General features: G+C 36.3%; 1 long non-coding RNA gene across 1 annotated transcript in view; it reads right to left on the bottom strand.

Annotated features, from left to right (window-relative positions):
* Positions 1-2,525: 2,525 nt before the first annotated feature.
* LOC129452340 (uncharacterized) overlaps positions 2,526-18,127 on the bottom strand; it is a 39,429-nt gene continuing 23,827 nt past the window's right edge. Inside the window, exon 5 of the long non-coding RNA XR_008647086.2 lies at positions 2,526-3,668. This is a non-coding gene — a long non-coding RNA (uncharacterized lncRNA). The remainder of the gene's footprint in view (positions 3,669-18,127) is intronic.

The following is an 18,127-nucleotide window of genomic DNA, read 5'->3' on the forward strand; positions in this document are numbered from 1 at the left end:
AAAAATCTGCCAATGGGGTGAGAATATTTTTTCGAATTAAATGTAAGAAAAAAGTAAACTTATTTACAGATTCTTTTCATATCCCATTGGTAGATATTTTTGCTTGTTTTAAGCACAAATTGATTTAAATTGTATATTTTTGTCTAAAAACTATTTTTTTTCTTAGGTCATTTTGCTCATAAAATTTTTCAAATATTTCTACTGAAAACAAGAGAAAAATACTACATTGCAAAAAATGATGTTAAAGTCAAAATTTTTTTAGTATTTTTGTCTTGTTTTAAGTAAAAATATCTAAAAATTCTTAAATAAAGATTCTTTATCTTGATGAGCCAAACGACTCAAGAAAAAAAGTCTAGTTTTTAGACCAAAAATATCTATAATAAAATATATATAAAAAATATATAATAAGCAAATATATAATATTGGGTAAGCATTTTTTTCTTGAATTAAGTGTTTAAGAAACAAGTTTAAGATTATGTTTGCTTAGCAGATTTCTGTGCTTGTTTAATCCACACATTCACCTAAATTTGATATTTTTTGTCTTAAAACTAGACTGATTTTTTTAGGTTATTTTGCTCATCAAGAAAATGCATCTTGACTTGAGAATGTTTAGATATTTGTGCTTAAAACAAGACAAAAATACTAGCTACACTGAAAAAAAAATGATTCATTGAATTTAATAAATTTAGGTAAGTGGTTGCAATGAATTTATTTAAGCTACATTTAAACAAAAAAGATTAGTAAAGTAAAATAAAATATAAAACTTTGGTTTAAATGTAGCTTAAATAAATTGATTGCAACCACTTACCTTAAAAAAAAAATTATTAAATTCAATTAATCATTTTTTTTCAGTGTAAGAAAGTCAATTTTTGCAGTGAAGTAGTGACCCAGCCCAATAAAAGAATTGTTTATCATACTAAATGAATAGAAAATCATTAAAGTCAAATGACTGTATATCAAATCATTTGCTCTACAGTAAAACTGAATAAGAAGAAACAATTGAGGTCTTATTGTGATGTTTATCTCTGTTGTAAGTGAACTTGTATTGAGTGCAGTCTGGGTTATATTTTTGTTTACTGTGTATTCAGGGTTTTTCAGGGTGAGGTCATGTCACAACCTGTTCATGTTGGCATCTCCATGTTTGGCTAACTTGTGCCAAGTGACCGATGAATTTGAGCCAAAGTACCATGAAGCCGGCTTGCTTGGTCCTTCAGCCTTTAACATTGACAGCGGAAGATACGTGAACCTCGAATGATTTTAGCTGCATTGTACTATTTGCATTAAACATAATTTTTTATATCTTAAAGAGCGCCTATTATCCGATTCATGATTTTAAATTTCCTTTGTTGTGTAAGTGTGTATTAGTACATGTTAACGATATGCAAAGTAAAGATGGTGCGAGTTATCGTCTCCAACTTAAATGTATGTTCTTGGACTACAACAAACTCACGAATTGTAGGCAACAATTTACTTCCTAGTCCTGTTGACGTGGACACAACAGTCATTATCATAACTCCTCCCTCTTCTGACTCACAGCCTGTAAGTAGTCTATGTTTTCATATTTAAAGAATTTACTACTGACTAAACCATGACTTAAACAAGTTTTGTTGTTTGTGGTTTCTACGATCACAAATGCAGACATGGTTTTAATGTTTTAGAATACTTACCCTACCAATCTACCTCCTGCTTAAGCCGCGCTGGTAAAGTTGATCGATCAGCTTGGTCATCTGCATTTCTGGATCAGATTTGGCTCATATTGATAGGTAGTAAAGACGAAATTAACTCCTGTTAGCATTACATTGGGAGTAATCTTCCAAATGGGGTAAGGAGCGTCACATTTCTGGCTGATGTCAGAGGTACTCAGGCCAATCACAACTAGGGCTGTCACAATTATGAAATTTAATTGGTTAACGGTTAATTGTTTAATAAATTGTGGCGATTATGACGATTAATTGTCTGTTTTATTGCTTTGACATTTAATTCTCATACATTTTTTGTTTGTTTATGAAATTATTTTCACAGATTGTTTTGATTATTTAAATTAAACCTTTTGCAAGGTTCACCTGGAAGTAAATATTAATACACATAACACATATTTTACAGTAATTTGATACGGTCTGCTTATACAGGCGCTGCAGCTCCCCTTGTGTTTTTAAGAGAGATGTGCAATCATTGCGGTGATCTGAAATCATCTCGATGAGGTCAAACAATCGCGATGAGACGAATATTTAATCATTGTGAAAGCCCTTATCACAACGTACAGATTAGCTGGCCAATCGGAGGGCACTGCGCTTTTCAGAACGATGAGCTTTGTACAAAATCAGTGCGTTTCAGGGAGGCGGGGCATAGAGGAGCAACAATAATGAACGGTATGTGAATAATAATGTGCTTTTTGAACCACAAACCATGCGAACAAAATAATGTTGTTAATAATGTAGTAAGAGCTCTTTAATACCAACTAGATAAAAAAACAATCTGTCAGTTTCCTGGGTGAATAACATAAAGGATCGTTTCAGCTGTAATGACTCTCTTTAAATACGACCTCTTAAAATATAAGATACAGCGATTAACATTTACTTCAAGCAGCGTTTGATTGAGAGATTTCCTGTCTTCGTCCGGTCTATTGAAATAAAGTCTGAAGTGAAATGACTACAACAGACAGCTTTCAGGGCCAAATGAGTTCCCAGTGTTATTATTTTTATCTCCAGCCGTTTCTTTTGAAGTTTGATTCAGAAGTGGCACAGTCAGAAAGCATTCGTCCAGCGTGAACAGATGAAAGTTTACTAAGGGGGGATAAAGAAATGATTCCTTGCTTAGAAATGTTCATCTTAGTGTTATGTATATGTATATGTGTGCGTGCAGTCAGTGTAACCAAACGCAGAAATTAAAAGCCTTATGTACTTGACTCCTTTATCGACACGACTTTCGGACACATTTTGATATCAGCCTTTATCATTATAATGTAAATGTGTGCCTGAACATGAATAAGGCATTATTTTATACCCAATTGGCATTAAAGTGCCTTTTCTTCCCCATCGTCTTTATTTCAGAAACCGAGGCCCCATTGTGTAGTAGCCGGCGCGCCTAGCTCTAATGTAGAGACTATTCTATATCTGGGGATAAAGCTGTCTGTTCAGGTGATTGACACAAGCCCACATTAAGAGGTGGTTTTGAAAATTAGTCCGTGGAGACCCGGCGGAGGTGCGCGGAAGAAGGAGAGCCGTCTCCGAGAGGAGCCGTGCCTTTTTAACCTCTCTCATTGGTATTCCGGTGCGTGCGCGCCGCTCCGCTCTCTAAATGGCTGAGGCGCGCAGCTCCGAGCCCCTCGACACGCGCACGCTCAGACGGACCCCGTGGAGAGCCGCCGAACAATATGCAGCCCAGAATACAGAAATCAAAATGGGGCCCAATTAATAATCACATAGTTAGTTCATATTTTATACGCTGCACTTCTCCAGCCCGCACAAAGTTCGACCGAGCAGAAATTCGGGATTTGCTTTTTTCTTCCCCTTTGCTTTCCGCACTGCACACTCCGGTCACACTTACCGTAACATTTTGAACTTTCGTCTGTGTTTTTTCCAGCGGTTCTGCATGGCCGAGTTGCGGCAGCCATAATTATGTGCTTGCCTGGTTACTCTTTGTCTCAAACTGTCTTTATGCTTTTGATTCTGTAAATGAAGCAAAAAAGAATGAGCTATTATTTTTCTAATATTTTAAATTCATGTTTGCAAAATGCATCGGTGCAGAACTGTTTTTGGTTTTAAAATGGCAAAAAAAACACCACGTGCTGCAGTAGATGACATTATTATATGATTCTGAGCATGTGCTTCCCGACCTTGAACCGTCAGTTATGGTCTCCACCATTAAGCTGTTCAAAATGCCCAAACCAGCACTTTTACAACTTCATCTAATTAATCAAAATATAACCGGCTGCTTTATTCATATGCACATAGTTTAATTTATCGATTGCACTGCAAAATTCATTTACCTGCATGCTTATAAAAATGATTTGATCGTATTTGATGGACTACACAGTTAATGTGGACCAAAGAAGTTCAATTTTTCTTTTTGTATCGTCTTTGTGTGTGTGTGTGTGTGTGTGTGTGGCATAGGGTTCGCACGTCAAAGTCAGCGTTCAACACCTTACAGATTTTGACATATTCATTTAAAGTTGCTAATCGCATGTAAATATGCAAGGCAGGTTCCCTTGGGCTCTCTTTGAAATGCAAATATAAAGTGCAAACAAAGGTCTGGACAGACAGAGGTGCAGATAGAGTTAAATCACAGAGGTGTGTTCCCTCCCTCGTCTCATTAGAACAGAAAAGAAGACCTCTCGTTTCTCATTAGACGATTTATTATAATTTGTTTCTAATTTTGTTTGAGAAACAGAAAGAGTCTTCTGTATATGAGACGTCTTTTGAACCTGGTCTATCATCTGGACGGTATAAGGAAGACTAATAAATTATGTTTCTGTGCAGTTTTATTTTGGGGGCTTTGGCTTCACATGTGCTTGTCATAATTGATACATTTGTGTTTACTCTGAATATTGTATATACACGTAAGCATGTCTGTCATTTTGTCAGTCTGTCTGTCTTTCTGTTTGTTTGTCAATCTGCCTGTTTTTGTGACTTTTATTTTGTCAGTCAGTCAGTTTGTCTGTCTGTTGACTGTCTGACTGTTTTTCTGTCTTTCCTTTTGTATAACAGTAAGTTTGTCTGTCAGTCAGTCTGCCTGGTTTTGTCTGTAAGCCTTTTTTTCTGTCTCTGTCTGTCTTTCTATTTTTTGTCTGTCAGTCAGTCTGTTTGTTTCTTGTCTGTCAGTCGGTTTGTTTCTTGTCTGTAGGTCAGTTTGTCTATCTGTCTGTCATTTTGTCAGTAAGTTATGTCTGTCTTTCTGTCTGTCTGTCGGTTTGTGTGTCTGTCTGACTGTTTTTCTGTCTTTCCTTTTGTATAACAGTAAGTTTGTCTGTCAGTCAGTCTGCCTGGTTTTGTCTGTAAGCCTTTTTTTCTGTCTCTGTCTGTCTTTCTATTTTTTGTCTGTCAGTCAGTCTGTTTGTTTCTTGTCTGTCAGTCAGTCTTTCTATTTTTTGTCTGTCAGTCAGTCTGATTGTTTCTTGTCTGTCAGTCAGTCTGTTTGTTTCTTGTCTGTCAGTCAGTCTGTTTGTTTCTTGTCTGTCAGTCAGTCGGTTTGTTTCTTGTCTGTAGGTCAGTTTGTCTATCTGTCTGTCATTTTGTCAGTAAGTTATGTCTGTCTTTCTGTCTGTCTGTTTGTCAGTTTGTTCGTCAATCTGCCTGTTTTTGTTACTTTCATTTTGTCAGTCAGTCAGTTTGTCTGTCTGTCTGACTGTTTTTCTGTCTTTCCTTTTGTATAATAATAAGTTGGTCTGTTAGTCAGTCTGCCTGGTTTTGTCTGTAAGCCTTTATTTCTGTCTCTGTCATCTTTCTTTTTTTGTCTTTCAGTCAGTCTGTTTGTTTGTTTCTTGTCTGTCTGTCATTTTGTCAGTAAGTTATGTCTGTCTGGCTTTCAGTTTGTTCGTCAATCTGCCTGTTTTTGTGACTATCATTTTGTCTGTCAGTCAGTTTGTCTGTCTGTCTGTCTTTTCTTTTGTATGACAGTAAGTCTGTCGGTCAGTCAGTCTGCCTGTTTTTTGTTGGTAAGCCATTTTTTCTGTCTGTGTCTGTCTTTCTATATTTCGTTTTGTCTGTCAATCCGTCTGTCTGTCTGTTTTTATGTCTGTAAGCATGTTTGTCTGTCAGTCTGCCTGTTTTTCTGTCTTTCATTTTGTCCGTCAGTGAGTCTGTCTGTAAGCCTGTTTGTCTGTCAGTTTGTCAGTCAGTCAGTTTGTCTGTCTTTCAGTTTTTTGTCTGTAAGCATGTTTGTCTGTCTGTCAGTCATTCTGTCTGTCAGTCTGCCTGTTTTTCTGTCTTTCATTTTGTTTGTCAGTAAGTCTGCTTGTAAGCCTGTTTGTCTTTCTGTTTTTTAGTCAGTCTACCTGTTTTTCTGTCTTTAATTTTTTTATGACAGTAAGTTTGTCTGTCAGACTGTCTGTCTTTTAGTTTTTCTGTCTGTCAGTTTGCCTTTTTTTCTGTGTTTTATTTTGTCTGTCAGTCTGCCTGCTTTTCTGTCTGTCATTTCGTCTGTCTGCCTGCCTGTCTGTCTGTCAGTCAGTTTGCCTGTTTCTCTGTCTTTCATTTTTTCTGTCAGCCAGTCTGTCTGCATGTCTTTCATTTCATCTCTGAAAGTCTGTCCGTCTGTCTGTCTTTTAGTTTTTCTGTCTGTCAGTCTGCCAGTTTTTCTGTCTTTCATTTTGTCTGTCTATCTGCCTGTTTTTCTGTCTTTTGTTGTGTCTGTCTGTCTGTCTGTCTGTCTGTCTTTCAATTTGTCAGTCAGTCTGCCTTTTTTTCTGTGTTTCATTTTGTCTGTCAGCCAGTCTGTCTGTCTGTCAGCCAGACCGTCTGTCAATCAGCATGTTTTATTCGTTCTATATTTGTTGACGTACATTTGTAAAATAACCTCCTCAAATGTAGCTGGATGTTTCTTAATCTTTAGCATTTTACATTTTTGAGTTGCCACATCAGTCCACCATAGTCATTGAGGAAAGCCACAAGCACGTATAAAGGACACACAGGTTTCTCTCCTTTCTGTATTTGACAAAAGAAAAGCATCATTTAAACCTCACCGCGATCGGATCCAAACCTCTACGCTACAGGCCCTCTTAAAGTGAACATGCGCTCGGCAGTCACCGTCCAGCCAGCGGGCCGCTGAGAGAGAACTCACTTTAACAACATCACGCCTCGCTGTTCCACCGTTTCCAATTTCCAGCAGGCAAATTGGGATTCCTGACTGCACTCACAAGTGTCTGAAGCACCATTTTCTGACGCTATGGAGTGGAAAATATGATCCAATTCCTGTTCAACGCCTTTTCATTAACCGAGTGCCGAATGTCATCCAGAAAAAGTGCGTGCTTGTATGAAAGTAGAGTCATAATTCTATATTATTACCATCCCAATTATACTTTGGAGAATTTTGTTGTACTATTACATTTTTTGGGGGGCTTTTCAGGTTTTCAAGAATGCGATGAAAATGCGCTATTAAGCGCTCCGAGAAGTGGCAGTGCGTTCTTGTTGGCCGCGGGCCTCGTTCATTCAGCCCCTGTGTTTTTTTTATATGAAGAATAGGAGTCAGTATTTAAAGTGAAACCTCTAGAGGAGAGCTTCAGCACACTCCGGGTGTACAGCCACTTAACCAGACTCAGGGATATTAGCCTCGCTCTGACTTATCCGCCAATCCATGTCCTGCTCCCACTGTAGTCCCTATTAAAATTTTACAGGTCAAAAATCCAAACGGCACCAGATGAAATGTTCTTTTTCATTACAAGTGACAAAAAAATGTTCGGGTTGGCCTGTGGCATAATGGCAAGGTAATTAGAAACCCTTGACTTGATACACTGTGACTGTAAATCAATGCTGGACTAATTAATCAATATCTTAATTATTAGACCTTTTAATGAACATTTCTGTCGAATTCCCACAGAACCCCTGGCTGCAGTGGCCCAAAATGTCATCATTAGTTCCATCAGAGATTTCCGTAGCGCTGGGTAAAAGTGCTTTCATTAGAGACCCGCTCTGCACATCTCACTTTATATATTTATATATTTATACGGGGTTCCCACGGTCATGGAAAAACCTGGAGATTATAACACTGTGATCTTTTTCCAGGCATGGAAAATCACAGATATGAATAAAATCTTACAATCCCATGGGAAGTCAGGAAAATTTCTAGAGTGAATGTCTGTCTGTCTTGCAGTGTTTGAATGGGGGGGCTGGGGTGGTCCCGGACTAGAGGTCTTCTCGGGTCCAGAGAACCCTATGTACCCGACCCGAAATGACCCAAATCACTTTATACCCGTACACGACATGTATAAAAAAAAAATTTAAAGAAAGACCTGACCCGAGACAAACCCAAGAAAATAAGACCCGAGTCCGATCCGAACCAGTGCCATTTTTTTTAACCCGACTGGACCCTGCACACAGCAGTCAAACAGAGAGAAACCCGCTGGTCTCGCAAACAATTTGGTGAGCTGCTCCATTTGTTTGAAGACGACACCCAGGTAATCGCTAAAATGTACATTGACTGACATGTCTGTCTCCACCAAAAATTAACCTCTCGCCAGCCACACAATGTCGCAAGCACTCTTGGCAAACAGAAGAGGGGTTTGAATAGGACATTGACGCACACACGTGAGAGAGTTTGGGTTTTCGGGTCCCTTCGGCAAAAACACATTAATTTTAAATTACCCAAGACCCGATGCCGCTAATATTATACCCGACCCGTGTCCGGGGCACACGTGAAACTTTTAGACCCGAACCCGATTGGGTCACGGGTCGGATTTGGGTTTTCGGATCTAAGTGGGCCCGTGAAGATCTCTATCCCGGACCTCCTATAAGCATTAATTGAGCCCCTATAAAGCACAAAAATATACATTAGGTGTGTCCCCTGGTTTTTATCAAATTTAAAATACTACATGAAAATAAATTAAAATTCTTGTGCTGCGCTGCCACAGAGTGATACTGTCCATTATTTGTCCCAATTAATTAATCCAAAAGATTTCTGTCTGAAATAAATGTACACTCACTCTGAAATGCATCTGTTGCTGTTTTCTGGAGAAATTGACAGATTGTTAGATTTTCAATTGGGTAAGGGGCTTTTAAAAAGTTCTTCTCAAACTATAATTTTCAACCCAGTCTCATATAAATGTGTATAAATAGCACGCAGTGTAAAAGTCGTGAAATACATACGCAAAAAAATTCAATTCTACATGCATACGATACGCCGATCCTTTTACATTTTTTCGAACCATTTTTTATTAGGTTTGAGGTTAGATTTGGGATTTGCTTTAGGGTTTCATTTAATATATAGGTTTCTCCATGTTTTTGTCTATTTTTAGTAGTTGGGGTTTGGGTTAGGAAGTCATCTTATGTAATGTAACAAAAAGTTGTTCTAACCCCAAACCCAAGCAACAATGGTAAAAAAAAACAAAAAATTTGGAAACCAATACATAAAATGATACAAAAAGATGCACAGTACTAAGTAAACGGGAAGGACTGGTGTATCATATGCTCACAAAATTGGGATTTGGCATATGTATTGCACGACTTTTCACACTGCGTACTCTTTATACGCATTTCATGAGACTGGGTTCATTATTTCACACTAATTTGATGGGTAAAATTGTTCAGGGTTTGAGTTAAGTGTAATGTGGGGTGAGACCGGGGATCATAATTAGGGTACATAATTGAACACTGCTTTTTTGTAACCAAATAACCACCCAGAACAGATATGTTTTTTTAACAATCACGCAAAATCTCTGACTGTCTTTTGTCTTTATCCTGTACAGCAACCTTTTTTATCAGCTTTGGTGGTGAGGGTCGCAGAGTTGCCTTTTCAACAAAGTGCTGAAAATTCTATAACGTTTAAAACAGAAGTAAAGATCAAAGAACCACGCATTAGGAAAATTAATAACACATTAATTTTAGTAGACGTGTAAAACCATATTTTGGTGGATTGTTTTACTTTCATTGTTTCATTGTAACGGTAAATGAACTTGGCTTGTTGTTCTCAAAGGCAGTTTGAACGTTAGGTCAAGCTCAAGCCCCAAGTTCAAGTAACAGAACAGAAGAAACAAAATGAGCTGTGAGATGAAGATGAATTACGGCTGGGCACAGAGACTCCTGTTTACCATGCTTTTAATGATGATTGACACAGGACTAAATGTTAAGGTTCCTTTCAAGATTTTCAAGATTTTTTTTTTCAAGATTTCAAGATTTGATCATGGTGCCACGATCGCTGGATAATTCTGTAATTGTTTTCCATAATCCTGCGATTTCTTTTAAGTCATTTGCAATGTCACAGAGTTGAATGTCTATTGACATGATTTGCAAGGTACATTTGCAAATGATTCATGAAGTCATACCTCTGCAATTCTTTGATCAATTGTGTTTTAGAAGTACTGTTTGCTTAATCTCTAATGACAGGAATGTGATCGCCGATACGCTGGTAGAGAGAGAGAGAGCGGCCCAGTACAAAAGTGGAAATGATGGATGTTATTTGAAGTTGGCTCTTAAAGGACAAAACACCTGATTAAGCTATTACGTAGCTATTATACACATTTTTTCAGGACGTTCTTGCGACCTAATGGCAACTTGTCCACGACCCGGTACTGCTGTACAGTATCCATTATATGTACTTGCTTTATGTAATAATATAATTTAATCCATATTTGACCCTCTGTAAAATCCTTAAAGGGGTGGTTCAATGGTATTTCAAGCATTCTGACTTATTAACACAGTTATAGAGTTGTTTCCTCATGCTAAACGTAGGCAAAGTGTCAAAAAAGCAGTTGGGCATGTTACAGAGTATTTCGGTGCCGAATGCACTTCGCCAGGGTTCGTACAAGTTTTGGCAAGGTTTTTTTATTACAGGTCCAGCTGACGTTTCAGGGGTTTCTATACGTATCACTTCTTTATATGGGCAAAACCCCGCCCACCTGTCAATCAACGGGAGACGCTAGAACTTACACACATCACATCACGCGACAGCTTTGTTAAATTTCAAAACTCAACAATGGCATGAAAGAAGAAGTGTGTTTTTGGATGTAAGGAGAAGAAATCCAGCCTTATGGAAACAATGGATATAGTTTATTATCCGGGGTAGCAGTGGAGTTTTGCGTGTGTGTTTGATGCGCTGGATTTCATTGAAAAGTCCCAACCGGGTCATGAGTTGCATACGGTAAGTAAGACTTCTGTGTTATGTTGGAAATAGGCGCGTGCATATTATATAAATGAGACGAACATGTAGTGAATCATAAGTTAAACAGTGTTGAATAAAGTATTGCATGACTCGTACTCGCTCCTCCCGCGGTAGTAACTCCTCCTACATTTATTCGTACTTTATCAGAAAGATTCGGTAAAGTTGATCTGTCTTTTATAAATATGAATAAACTAAAGACTCTTCGGAGATATAAAGGATGTAATACTACTCTATAGCTACTCCAGATTAACATCAGAAATGCAGAAACAGCGTGTGTTATGTAAGCTTTGAATTGTGAAGTCTTAGAATCTAATGATGAGATTAAGAGCTTCAAAGTTTGATTTTACATTGATTTCAATCTTTGACATCAGTATATTTAAGATATCAAGGTTTTATTTTTACAGAATGTTGTAGGATGAATTTAAATAGAAAATAGTGAAGGGTTTTCACAGACTGGGTCACATACAGTTTATAGTTATTATAGCTTTATATTATGATTTAATATGTATACTTGAATAACAAATTGGATCATACTGTGCCAATAAAAACATAAAACAACAGAAGTTTATGGGCGCAAACATCACTGCAATACTTCATAAAGAGATGAGTTGATGATCTCTAACAAAAAAAAAACAGCACTATTTACATACTAACCATGTGCATGTAATGAGACGCTGTTTAGTTAATTACAGATTTATGTGATTATGCATATAGACTCTTATTAACAGCCTGTGTAATTAACTCTCACACGCTGTACTGAGTTCACAATAATCTGTAAGCATATGGAACTTATTTACCAATCTACTCATCTGTATAACGTACGTAAACAAACCTGGATGGATGGACGGGCTTTGTTTAAAGCCTGTCGGATGTGATGGCACCTTAAATTAATTCTGGTTTTATTGCGTTTTAACCTTCAAATGGTTTCAGATGATTTGTATATAAATAAATTATTTGGAAAGTAAATGAGTAAATAAATGATGGTGTCCCCATGCAGGTTCTGTTTGTATTGCTGGTCGTCTTATGCCTCACAACAGCTTTGTATGACTACAGAAATTAAAGTTCAAGCTTTATGGAATAAATGTTGTAGTTAATTTAATTAATTTGACAGTTTTTAATAGTTTAACAGATATAGAGTCTCCCCAAAACACAGTGTCTTTAGACTAAACTGCTTGTGTACATTGATTTCATTTAAAGAGGATGGATGTGAGATGGACTGTAAGACTAAAGTGTGTTAATGGGCGAGGTTGAAGACGCGGGCAGTGTTTGGAGATTTACTGGCCTGTCGTCTTGCGTTTATCTGCTTGGACGGGCGACTGGTGTAGGTTGGCAGAAGTTAAATGTGGCAGACACAGTGCCAGGGGATTTGTGTCATTTTAACATGGCTGAAGGGTAAAACCTGTGTGACCTTCACAGCTAAAATAATCAAAGTGGAAATGAACTAAACATTTATATTGGTGATTATTCAAAAGAGACTTTATTATCTCCCACAAATAATTTTTTACTTATTTTTACTATTATTTTTGGGTCTAAACGGTATTTAGACTTTTCTAACTTTTTCGATTTAAACACTTTTTAGACATTTACCACAGGGGTGATTATAATTTGCACAATTTCCCTGAGGATTTAAAAATTTAAAATATACATTTAAAATTTAAAAAATACTTTAAAAGTTTGAATTTTTATTATCACAAAGAATTGCTTTTGGCAATACCACTCTCAAACGAGTGGCATGTTTAAAGATTGGAAACTTTTTTTACTTACCAAAACCAGAATACACTTTCAGGAAAAACTGATCAAAAATGGTCCTGAGCTGTCACTTGGGCAGTACCTTTTAAAACGGTCTTAAAATCTACCATTTAGGTACAAACATGTATACATTTGGTACCAATATGTATCTTTTGAGGTACTACTATAAACGCTTTCAATGTGATTTTCAGGGATTAGACTAGTCCTAGACTAAAATAAATGTAAGAGCTGTTCAAACTGAAAACAACTTGCACTGGCATATCTTAAAATACATCAGTGCCCTTTCTTTTGCCTCAAACCTCAAAATGCACACAGGTGAGGTTTTAAGTAAGGCATGTTTGTTAAAACTAGTTATATTTCATAATTAAGATAAGGCCTAGTCCTGGCTTAAGATAATCCCTGTCGGGAAACCACCCCATAATTTCAACGTGGACTAATATTAATTATTTACATTTTAACAAATCTTTCAAACCTATGTTGAAAATATACAATTTGTAAGTACAGTAGTGTTTGATATTATTTATCATATATGTACACTATAAATATCTGTAATTTACCCTAACTTGCCTGTAAATACTAAATACTTTTATTGTACATTTATTTGTAAGTATTGTTTCTCATTAATTACAGAATACACACTAAGTATGTCTCTGTTATTCCCCAGTACTTACGTAGAGTTACATAATAACCACCAAGAGTATGTACCACTGGTAAGTATAGTAATGATACCAATTAATTACCATGTAGATACCGACAAATGTGTGGTACTTACTTTTAGGTAAGTACAACTTATTTACCATATGTACAAGGTAAGTATGCGTACTGTAAAATAAAATGCTACCCACAAACTTATCAATTGGTCACTTTTATACCCACACTGTTAAACCTTACCAGGCTTTTTAGGAGTAAATTACTGGCAACACTGTTGCCAGCTAGTTACTGTACAGCATCTGTAACGGTGACTTACTGGAACAGTGTTGCCAGTATAGTACTGTGTCTATGACAATACAGTGAATAACTGGCAACATTGTTGCCAGTAATTCACTGTCTCTGTATCATTACGGTGTCTTACTGGCAACAATGTTGCCAGTTTTATACTGTAGATTAGGAATTACAGTTAATAACTGACAGCAGTGATTTCAGTTAATTACTGTACAGTACCACATGCTTCAGGTATAATACTGTATATACAGTATATAAAATGCCGTACTCATTGTGGTACTCTAACTTTTGAAAGATTCTTTTTTTATGTTACTTTATTAAAAAGGGAGAAAGAATCCCAAAATATTTAGACAAATACACTTTATTACTGTGGCAATAGATGTCAGGATCAGAGGACGGATGAATCCAATCGCATTCGAAGTCGGGGAAAACAGAAAACACTTTATTTACTAACATAAAACAAAACCCACGAGGGGATACACGACATGAAACACCATAAGTAGACAGATAACACTAAACTTGACAAGATAACTCGGCTAGATAACCACATGAAAACGAGAACAAAACAAAATGAACCTGCAGAACTAAGAACACAATGACATTATATAGAAAAAAACCAATCAAGATAACAAGGGGGAACAGGTGACGGGAGAAAACCAATGATTACTAATAAGCAGGAGAACGAGGGGGCGGGGACAAGAGACAAGACACCGGAGGCACATGAAACAAGGCCATGAACCTCCACATGACTGCCAGAACTCTGCCATCATGACTAGATATAAATACAAAACAAGACTCCTTGGCAGGATCCTGACAATAGATAAATACAAATAGACAAATTATTTTAAGACACTTAACAAAATCATGTCAAATCCCACCCTAAAAAAAAAGATCTGTCACTGTGACCCTCAGGTTATTTCAAACATGCAGTAATTCAACATAATTTAAATGACCTTCTTATATACTTACAATTCAAGCATTAACAAAAAATGCTCCATATAACTCAAAGTAGAAACCAGAAATTAAGCTCTGTTTTTAGCACAGGCCTACTAAAGGGTTAATGGTGCCACATGGTGATCAACAGTAAAAATTACAAATTTTACCTCTTTGCAAAAGAAAAAAACACCAACAATCGAAAATGCATGATAATAAGGTGTCATGGCTTTGCAATCAAAAAATGTTGCTATAATGGAAGTCAATGGGGCAAAAAAATAAAAATAAAATCTGATTCTGCACAAAAACTAAAAATTCATCAAAGCCAATGTTTTTTCTAATCTTTGACATGCCAAGACTGTCCAAAATCACTTTTTATATTTAAAATAAGTCATTTTGTGTTTTTTCCCAAATAAGTAACATCACTTATGATGAACGTGGCAATTAAAGAGTTACAATCATGGAATTTTGTAAATATTTGGTCATTTTGATAAGTACTGAGGTTGATTAACAGATTTATTTATTTTTTTACAACAGTTTCATTTAGTGGCATTTTTTGGCCACAAACAACATGAAAGGGCAGTGAATTTGAACAATGCACAAGGGTTAACGTTTATAGGAGATGCTAAAAACTTGCTAACCAGGAAGCTATTTGGAATCTTAACTTAATGTGTTTTAAAGACACTCAGAAATATTTTAACAGTTTACTTACTCATAGTTGTGTGATCCATTTTCAGCTTTTAAACACACAAATCTACTATTATATTGTTAAACACAGCACGCTCCAGAGTAAACAAACAAACAAACAAACAAAGTTTATCAAGGCAAATTGGTGACACCTACACCTGTGGATGAATTGTTTGTATGCATGCACATGTATGTGTGCGTATGTGTGTGTTAATGCATTAATCCTTGTTTTCTGACTGAAGATGTAAACAGTTTTCAATAAATTGTGACGTAGTGCATCATGGGGAATGTAGAGGACAGTAATTTACCAGATAATGTTACAGTTATTTCCCTTAATGGGTGCAAAGAGTAATTTACTGTAGTTTATTAGTAGTGCAGCATAACTGCACCTCATATCACAGTAAAATACCTTTCAGCGATGTTAAAGCTAAATACTGCCAATTTTACAGTTATTTACCCAGAAATCTACAGCAAGGTTTAACAGAGCACTATCGTTCAGTTAACATTGCGATAATTTTTTATTTAAGTCCAATTTAAAGTGGTGCATAAGGTCTACACCGTAGGTTATATGCAGCCTAGTCTCACGAAATTTTGTTATATCACTTATTTTTTTATTCTTTTTTCGTGATATCGCAATAATTTCCGTGTTTTTCCGTGATCGTATCACAAATTCCTGTTTTCGTGTGATTATCACGTATTGGTTACTCAACTGTTTTGTCCTATTTTCTTACCATTGTCGCTTCGGTTTAGGGTTAGATTTACATAAAATGACATCTCTACCCAAACCAACTCTAACCCTAACGCCAGGTGACATAAAATATAAATCCGAAAAAATAGTATGAACCAATGTATAAAGTGACATTCTAATGCAAGCACCAAATCTAACCCTAAACCGAAGCGACAATGGTAAGAAAATATGACAAAACAGTGAGTAACCAATACGTGATAATCACACGAAAACAGGAATTCGTCTTACGATTACGGAACAACGCGGAAATTATTGCAATATCACAAAAAAAGAATTTAAAAAAGTAAAATAATATAACAAAAAATGGTTTAAAAATAGGAAAAAGCAAATACGTGATAATCACACGAAAACAGGAATTCGTTATACGATCACAAAAAAACGCGTAAATTCATGATAATATCACGAAAAAAAAATCAAAAAATTACGTGACTATATCACGAAACCTTGTGAGACTAGTTATACGTAGTCTCTGCGTAGTTTAACGTGCACCTCGTCAAAATTTTAACAGCCCATCAGTTAAAAAGGGTTTGGGTTTAGGGTAAGGATTGGGGTAGGGTTAGGGTGATAACATTATCGATAAAAAAAGGTTAAAGGAAATTTGTACAGCAATCTTTATGTTTTAGGTTTTGAAAGTTGTACAAACGTAATAATGCTATGATTAAATTTTGCAAATACATTTACATTGTACACTTCAGCATCTGTTTAAATGTACAAAAAGTTTTGTATTTTTGAAAGTTAGGCTACATATTATTACAACGTATTAACATTGAGACCAGGCTCTTTACATGCAAGTTTGTACTTGGGGACAGCTCCAGTGACAGCTAGGGATCATTTTTTGACCATGTCTTCTGTTAGTGTATAAAAAATGTAATTCAGACACAACCATTCCTCTTTAGTTTCATATAAATCAAAAGAAATCACAAGTCCTTGGCGAATTTAACTGCTACATTAGTAAAAAGTGCTTCAAGAGTCACATACATGTATGTTTTGTTTAAGAAAAATGCTAGAAAAATCTCTCTAGCCTTTGAAATTTAAGTGTTAATTTTTAGCATATGCCCTTCAAATAAACTGCTTCTATTGAAGAGTTAACACAAACACAGTGTGAGAAACAGATCGCAGCGTGTACAGTAAATGTCATTCAGAGAGCCGTTAATCGCTTCCCTCGCACAAGAAATTGAATAAACAGTGAAGAAAACATCCTCTATGATGGCACATTTAATGTCCACAATAAAAAAAAAACTTCTGGTGTATTTTGCATGAATGCAAACAGACTGTTTAAATGAGAGTAATTTTTAAAGCAGCAGTCGGCCTGAATTGCCTCTTTTATTCAAATACTGTGTGTGTGCCTTTTCAAAAGTGTGCCTCAAGTAATTGTACCTGTTCAAGTCATTTTAAATTTGTCCTGTAAAATCATTAGAAATTAAAAGTGTCCCCAAGCGATATTTCTTTTTCAAGCTACCTTGATAATCCTATATGGGTTACATAGTCAAATATATTAAAAAAGAAGAGACAATAGGATGAAGGTTAATTGTAATGACTGCACCCCCCCCCCCCCCCATTGCTGTATTGTTTCTATAGTAACTGCTTGATAAGTTCATTATCATAGCAGACGATGATTTTGGGATTTTCACAAGCTTTTCGTAGCCTCTTATGGAACGGCTGAAAATCCACAAGGGGGCGTATTTGTTCCTCAGACGTTGCACAATAATTGTGACATCCGAATATATTCGTTATAAAGCGTGAATGAAAAGTGCAATTCGAATGAATGTCCGTTAGTTAACTAATTGTATACACTATTTATATCGTAATTCGGTCAGAAACGTCAAGATTGTGAGATGAACATTCTTTTTGGATTAAAAGGCTTGGATATTCCATTTCCTTGGACTTTTGGGGATTTATGAACAATTTGTTTTGGACAATTTCACTGAAGCGGATAAAGGGAAGATTTTGAAGGTAAGTAAATATCCTAAATCGGCGCCGCCCGGTTCAGGTAACTAACAACTAGATTACAATTTTATGACTGCTAAAAATCATCTTAAGCTTTTTGTGTGCGCTTAATGGAATCCCGAAAGTCTAAGCTTTACAACGATGTGCCGCATGACCGTATATTTTGAAGATGTAATGCTTCAAAGTTACAATGACGTAATGCAGCCTCACGTGCAAGAGAGGGGGTGTACGGCACAGTGTTCCTTATCAGGTTAAAGCTTACATAACACACGCTGTTTCTGCATTTCTGATGTTAATCTGGAGTACCTATAG

The sequence above is a fragment of the Misgurnus anguillicaudatus genome, chromosome 17 (assembly GCF_027580225.2).
Source record: "Misgurnus anguillicaudatus chromosome 17, ASM2758022v2, whole genome shotgun sequence".
Classification (NCBI taxonomy): domain Eukaryota; kingdom Metazoa; phylum Chordata; class Actinopteri; order Cypriniformes; family Cobitidae; genus Misgurnus; species Misgurnus anguillicaudatus.